The 7958-nt window shown below is 55.4% G+C and overlaps 1 long non-coding RNA gene across 1 annotated transcript; it reads right to left on the bottom strand.

Moving 5' to 3' along the window:
• Positions 1-2429: 2429 nt before the first annotated feature.
• On the bottom strand, positions 2430-5568 carry LOC123380532. Its single transcript, XR_006586438.1, has 2 exons — positions 5251-5568; positions 2430-3466 (listed from the first exon to the last, which is right to left on the bottom strand). It is a non-coding gene; the product is annotated as an uncharacterized LOC123380532 (long non-coding RNA).
• Positions 5569-7958: the final 2390 nt, after the last annotated feature.

Genomic DNA, 7958 nt, shown 5'->3' on the forward strand with positions numbered 1-7958 from the left:
CCTCAAAAAACTAAAAATAGAACTACCCTACAACCCAGCAATTGCACTACTAGGCATTTATCCACGGGATACAGGTGTGCTGTTTTGAAGGGGCACATGCAACCCCATGTTTACAGCAGCACTATCAACAGTAGCCAAAGTACAGAAAGAGCCCAAGTGTCCATCGATGGATGAATGGAGAAAGAAGATGTGGTCTGAATATACAATGGAGTATTACTTGGCAATCAAAAAGAATGAAATCTTGCCATTTGCAACTACGTGGATGGAACCGGAGGGTATTATGCTAACTGAAATTAGTCAGAGAAAGACAACAATCATGTGACTTCACTCATATGAGGACTTTAAGACACAAAACAGATGAACATAAGGCAAGGGAAACAAAAATAATATAAAAACGGGGGGGGGGGGACAAAACAGAAGAGACTCATAAACATGGAGAACAAACTGAGGGTTACTGGAAGGGGTGTGGGGGGGGGATGGGCTAAAAGTGTAAGGGGCATTAAGGAATCTACTCCTGAATCATTGTTGCACTATATACTAACTTGGATGTAAATTAAAAAATAAATTATTAAAAGAAAACCCCTGCAAATCTAGCAGACAGGGAGCACCTGTCTCTTTCCCGGTAATGCCACAAAGAAGAAAGAGGGGGAGGGGGAGGAGGAGGAGGAGGAGGAGATGGAGATGATTCCCCTTCCACCCCCGGGCGGCTCCCCTCCAAACCTCAGGGGCCAAACCTCCAGGGCTGGGGCAGGGGACACAGGCCAGGCCTCCTCTGAAAGGGACAGTAGGGGTTCCTGGAGCCAGACGGCGGGGCCGGGCTGGGCCTGGGGTGGGGGGCTCCTGCACCCACGCCCGTCTCACGCTTTGTCATCTGGAGGGGGCACTGTGGCCACCGGCGTCTGAGTCCTGTGGAGTGGTCTGGGGTGTGGCTGGGGCTGCCACCTTCACTGGCCTGCCCTCAGTCGGGGTGCGTGTGCAGTGGGACCAGAGACCCCCAATATCAGGAAGAAACGCACCGATACCAGCGGCTGTGGAAGGAAGTGTAGACTGCAGACCATCTGCGCCCCTGGACCCCGTGCCGTGACTTCAGGCTGGCTCTGGTCCCCATGTGTGCGGCCCTTAAGCTGTCAGCTGAGGGATGGCAGGGTGGCTGGGTGGGCTGAGGCAGAGGAAGGACTCACCTGCCAGGTGACCCTCGGCTGGCCCAGGACAGAGGGGGTGGTGGGAGCCGGCCGGGTCCCTGTGCCTCAGGATCACGGTGCATTCCGTGGCTTCTTCCCGATGACCGGGCGGGATGAGCCTCCGGAGCCTGGGAGCGTGGGCTCTGCTCACAGGGACACCCCGGGGAAGGCCTGGGCGCTGGGGATGGGGGGCTGGTAGGGGCCAGCTCGGCCCTAGGAGGCCACACGGGTACGTGGCCTTTCCACATGTTCTTGTGCGGGGCCTGCACCGCAGGCCATGTGGCCCCTGATAAACGTGAATACGAAGATCAGACCAACGGGGGGTGACGATGCCCCTGACCGTCCTCCTTCCCCGCGTGCCCCCCACCCCCTCACCTCCAGCCTTCCATCCCATTTTCAACTCTGCCTGGTGGGAACAGCACCAGGGATGCGCTGAGCAGGCTTCCCTCCGTCGCCTGACGTCCCCTGACCTGGCTCATAGCAACCAGCTCCGCGTGTGGGGAGTGGTTTGCTGCCTTAACCAGAGGGGGGCCCTGGACCCACCCTCTAGTCCTGGCCCCAGCGAGTTACAGGGTGAAGCAGAAGGTCACACGGATCTATTTGAGGGCAGGTAGCAGAGGCTTCGACAGCATTGCTGTGATATAGGGGCACTGGGAAGAGAATGGTCGCCATGGGGTGCACAACAAATGACTCCGTCTTATAGACAAAGAAAGGCATGTCTCACATCAGCCACCAGCCACCCGCCTCCCCCGGGGGTTTCTCATGGAACAAATTAGGTGGCCGGTGGGCTGGATTCCACTCAGCTGCAAACAAGCACCAATTAATCCTCACGAGCCAAAAAGAGCTGCAGTGCCTCCATTCTGCGCACCCCCTCTCCCCCCGAGGGCTGCGGGTGGGGGTGCAAGGTGTGCCCCCTCCTTCCCGAGCTCTCCGTCCTGTACCATTACGTGTCTCACTCTTCCAGGGAGAGCCACGGCCAGGACCAGCTTTCAGGAATGTGTTTTTCTAGTCCCCTGGAGTCACCGATGGCAGAGAGCTCCCAGGCTGACCCCGTTGGCCGTGGTGGCCGCTCTAGCACCCAGGTGGCCAGGAGAGATGAGGCACAAACACCGCACGCATTTTGCTGCAGCGCCTTTCTAGAAACTGCTTTGGAAGGCAGGCAGCATTTTCCCAAAGGAATAACATACGGCAGGAAATGGTTGGGGGCTGCCTGTTGTACCAAAGACCCGGCACCAAATCAGTCACAGCTGAAACCAAAACACGTGTCATGAACACAGAAGCGAGGCGACAGTAAACGTCAGTGATGAAGGGAATGAACATCCGTATCCACGAAGACCCAGAATTTCGGAGCTCCGCTTCACCCTCCGTCCCCGCCGGTAGGTAAGGAAACGGTGTTCCCGATAGACAAGGGCTCTCATCCAAAGTCACAGAGCCGGACACAGCAGGGCAGGGGCCCGGGGACATGTGGGCGTCCTCCCCCAGAAACGGCACTTTCCACGCAGCACTGCCTTCCGAGTGAGGGGGTGCTGTGCCCAAGGTCAGGGGGCCCACAGGCGACCAGCCGGTGCACCCCACACATGGAAACGTCGCCCCTAGGATCACACATCCCCACCTGCCTGAGACCTATATCCCGGCTCCGCGAAACGGGGAACCCTTTGCTGATCATATTCCTTACACTTGGGTGTGGACGGGATTTGCGGTGGGGGAGGCGGCGAATTGCCTGGGCAGCCCTGTCTCCTCCACATCATCCAGAATGAGGAGGAACTGACGGCGTGTGAGGTCCCCGTTACTCCTTCGCTAGGATCGCGTCCGGTCCTGTATCCACGCGCCCCGGACAGTCATACGGGCTGGCTCTCGGCCTCAGTTTCTCACCTGTAACAGCAGGGCTCGCGCGGCGCCACGGGGGCTGAGAGCTGAAAGCTTCCGGTGACTTCTCGCCCAGTGGTCTCGCCCTTAGGGCGGGAGGCTGGAAGGCGGGGCCCTTGCCCCCACACATTCAGAGGGTGACTGAGGGCCCGCCGTGTGTGTCTGCGGTGCAGGGGGCAGCCTGCACCCCAGCTCTCCTGATGCTAGGCAGCTCGCGAAGGCGGGAATGAGGTCTGCTCTGCTGGGAACGTCAGTTTGTGTTTGCGATGGGCAGTTTCACGTGACACCCTGGCCAAGGGACCGCACCAAATCCAGGTATTGCCATGGCTGCTGTTTTGTAGTCCAGGAGATTACCCTCCATGGTGTGGGTGGGTCTCATCCAACCAGTTGAAGGCTTTACGAGCAGAACTGAGGTGTCCCTGAGAAAGAAGAGAGTCTATCTCAAGACTGCTGCATCTGCCCCTGCCGAGGGTCTCCAGCCCGCCCTTCCTGCCGGCCTGCCCCACGGCTTCCACACGTGTCAGCCCCACGACCGACCGCGGGAGCCGTTCCTTTAAATTTCTCTCCCGCCCCCTCCCCTCCCTCTGCCCCTCTGTCCATGTTCTGCTAGTTTTCTTCCCCTGTCTGTCTGCAGGAAGCCTGGGTGACAGGCTGCCCTCCCAAACCCCGGCCATTCAAGTTTCATTTGTAATGCAGCGCCCATCCTGTTTACTCCTGATAGGTTTCCCCTCCAGATTGCTCTTGGAATCCCTCCAGAGGTGAGAAGTAGGGGGAAGGGGAATGTTTTTCCTTTTCACGGTTCTGTGAATCTGAAGCAGATTGAAGAGCAACTGAATGGAGAGAAAGAAACTGACAGGAGACCCTTGAAGGCCAAGGGGGCAAAAGGGATTGGTTTGAGAAGACGCTTTCTTTTCTAACGTCCGATGGCTGAGATCCATGAAAAGACAGTGCCTTTCGGGGTTAGCACTGGGCTCTTCATTTTGACTCATGCTTGTGAGGAACAACGTAACTCTGCTTTGGGGAGGTTTGAAATAGCCTCTCCCCGTAGCTGAGGCTTAGGGGCCCCGGTCCACCTGCCTCGTTGTTTGGGGAGGGAGTGGGGGATGGCTTGTCCCCAGGGGAACATAATACTGATCCCAGGAGAGCCCTGGCCCCTCTGCTTTCCAGACCAGGAGGCAGCACCACACCGGGAGCACAGGTCAGGAAGCACAGGTTCCTAATCAGCCTGCGGGGGGCGAGGTGGGGGGCACTCAGTCTGGAAACCACGGTGGACAAGCTTCTGGTTAGGTGCCAGCCTGCAGGCTCCATCGGCCACCACTTGCCCGTGCCCCTGCTCCAGCACGCTTTTTCTGTTGTTTTTTTTTAATGTTTATTTTTTGAGAGGGGGAGAGAGAGAGCAAGCACGAGCAGGGGAGAGGCAGAGAGAGAGAGAGAGAGAGAGAGGGAGAGAGGATCCGAAGCAGGCTCCGTGCTGACAGCAGAGAGCACATTCGGCTTTCTCTGGCTGGTCCTAAGTAGGAAACAGCGAAAAGAAAAGAAAAGAAAAGAGAAGAGGAGAGAAGAGGAGAGAAGAGGAGAGGAGGGGAGGGGAGGGGAGGGGAGGGGAGGGGACGAAAAACCAAAACCTAATGGAAGCTGTCAGTTATTACCCAAGTGCTGTCCATTAGCTTCCTGGGTTGTCACTAGGGACACAGGCTGGCTCCCCGCAGGTCTGACCTAGAGAGCCGGGAGGGGCAGGGCTCCCAGCCCCGCGTGGCGACTGCACATTGGCATCAAGTAATGATTCGCGTGGTTTAAAAATCCCCTGTTGCCGAGGGCCTTGTCCCCAACACTCATCGTCTGCCCCCCTCTGAACTCAGTTTTTGCTTTTACATTTACCTGGAAATTTTAATTGATACGCTGGTCTTTTGTCTCTTGATTCACCAATTTTTGTTGACTTTTTGTGATGGAAAATTTCGAGCATACATACGCGAGGAGGACGGTACCGTGAACCCCCCCACCCCCCCCCCACGCAACCGTCCAACAAGCGACATTTCGTCTCATCGTGTTATGTCCGCACACAGACCCTCCTTCCTGAGACGAACACACACCTGCCCCAGGTGATTTTGAAGCAAACCCAAGACGGTCTATCGTTTCATTCACAAATTTCCAGGAGAAACAGACGCATGTTTTTTCTTGCCACACCCTGATACGGTTTGCTCACCTAAAAAGTGCGAGGTGGGTAGAGTCGAATCCTGTCGTGCCCCAGTTAAAAAAAGCCAGCCAGGATCGCGGCTGAGCCTTCCGGGTGAGCCTTCCGGGCTCACCGTGTTGTCACTGCACATTCCCAGGAGACCGTCAGCTCCGTGAGGGGCCGTGTCGATCTCCTGCACAATCGTCTGTATCTCCGGCACCTGCACTTGGGAGAGCTCCAGAAACCCTCATCGGATGACTGTGGATGTCCCGAAATAGGCCGTTTCCTCCCCGATTTCTCCCCAGACCGCATTACCGCTCCCTGCAGGACTTGGCTCCCTGCTCTAATAAGCTGAGCACCCTTCAGTGGAATCAGCTGGCATTCCAATTTTCATCTTCTTAGGACTCGTTCCCCAAATGATTATCCAACCTACTGGTTCTCCACCCTGGCCGCCCATTAGAATCACCTGAGCGGCCGCGAGACCGCCCTAGAGAATCGGATACTGTGGGTCTGGGCACGCGGAGCAGAGGCCGGGGGTTTCACAAGGATCCTCAGTGGATCCACCGGGCGGCCTGGGTGGGGACCGCTGTCCCCGCATTCTCCAAGCAGTGACAGCGTCCGGGCCGCAGATCCACCGACCAGCAGAAATGTTGCTCGGGATGCCTGAAATCACCTGTTTGGCTCGGATTTTATTTTCAAGCCCGGGCAACAGCTGGAGCCAAGCCGTGAAGCCAGCCGGCACAGCTAATTGAAAACCACGAGGGGCTCTTTCCCAGAGAGATGAGCAGCTCCGACGGGCCCTCCCCACCGTCTGAGTCTTGTATTTGATGCTCCTGACGACTTCAGGCTGGGCTCTTCAGAAAGGTAAAGACTCTTTTTTATGCCTTCTGCGTCCCTCGGTAGAGGTGCTACAGGCCATGCAGAGAACCTCAGCGGGCACCTGCCATCACCTGGTAATTGTAGGTTAAATCAGGTTTAGTGGGATTTCCATGACACAATTCTAGGATGACCCCATGATCCCTGTCCCCTGGGGGGTATGCCCTTTAAGCCTCCCCCCTCCCTGGATTGCAGGCAGAACTGACAACTATGATGGGATATATCATGCCTGTGAGTAGGTTACTAGTCCGTTGACTTTGAATTAATCAAAAGGGAGCCAGTCCTGGTGGGCGGGCCTGGCCTAATCAGGTGAGCCTCACCAGGGACTGGGCCCTTCCTGGAGGGAGAGCTTGGAAGTTTGAAAGGCTTATGGAGGGGGGACCACGTGGCAAGAACCTGAGGGTGACCTAGAGACAGCTCGCAAGACAACGGGGACCTCAGTACTATGACCACAAGGAAATCCGTCCTACCAACAACCTGAGGGACAGACGCTGGCAGTGGGTCCTTCCCCAGCTGAGCTTCCGGATAAGGACGTCGTTGGTTGAGACCCTGAGCAGGGGACCCAGCTAATGCATGTCAGACTCCATGGAAACCAGTGAGATAATACATTTGTGGGTTTTTGTTTGTTGGTTTAGGTTTATTTGTGTTATATATATATATATATATATGTATATATATATATATATACACACACACACGTATATATATGTATATGTATGTATATAATGTGTCACTTAAATCAATTTTAATCATATGATTCAGTGGCATTCAATTCATTCACAGTTCTGTGCGGCTATCACCACTATTTCCAGAAGTGTTTCACCTTCCCACACTGAAACACTGTTCCCAGTAAACCCTAACGCCCTGTTTTCCCAGCAACCTCCTTTCTACTTTCGGCCTCTAGGAAACTGACTACTCTAGGTCCCTCCTCTAACTGGAATCTATGGAGTATTTGCCTCTTTTGGCTTATCTCAGCATAATGTCTTCAAGGTTCTCCCCATGTTGGAGCACGTGTCAGATGTTTCTTCCTTTTTATGGCTGGACGATATTGCATTTTACAGACAGACCCCCCTGGTGTTTACCCACCTTCTGGCCATCGTGAATAACACCCCTGTGAACGAGGGTGACAGGAATGTGCTCTGGTTCCCAGGTTGCGGAATGTGTTGTCATCTGTTACGCAGCCACAGAAAACTGACAGAGAAGGGAAAGTCGGTTCTAGAAGGAACTCTTCATGTCGTGTGTTGTGTTTGTAGACCGGAAGCTTTGTAAATGTCCCAGGGCTTGTCTATAGTTGTCCTGCTGACCTTGCCAGCAGCCGCGGGTGGGGAGCATGAGCAGAAGTGGCCCCGTCCACCTCTGGCATGCTGGGTCGCACGGTGTAAGTCTCGTGCAAACAGTCCCTCTGCAGCCAGCTCCCCTTCCTCGAGCCTCCCCCTGCCTCGTCCAGACCGGCATGTCCCGGTGACTCAGTGCCTTGTGCTGGGGACACCGTGACACGCGTCTCCCCTTCGTCCTTGGTCAGTCAGGGCTCACGGCCCAGTGGGCTCCCGCCTGAGCCAGGACCTGCAGGAAAAGAAAGGGCAGCACGTGTGTCCCCCGGGCTGGAGCGCAGGAAGGCTGTGAGGCCACTGGCGGGCAGCTCTGTCTCGGGGGTGGCCCTAAAATCCCAGCCCTTCACCTCAGGGTATTATGATGATATGTTTTTGAAAATAGTTCCTTTGAAACCCTTGGAAACAGCCAAGGGATAAACAGCATGTATTTTTGAATTTTCTTTAATGTTTATTTGTATTTGAGAGACAGAGAGAGACAGAGCATGAGCAGGGGAGGGGCAGAGAGAGAGAGAGAGGGAGAGACAGATTCCG

Source organism: Felis catus, chromosome A1 (genome assembly GCF_018350175.1).
Source record: "Felis catus isolate Fca126 chromosome A1, F.catus_Fca126_mat1.0, whole genome shotgun sequence".
Taxonomy (NCBI): domain Eukaryota; kingdom Metazoa; phylum Chordata; class Mammalia; order Carnivora; family Felidae; genus Felis; species Felis catus.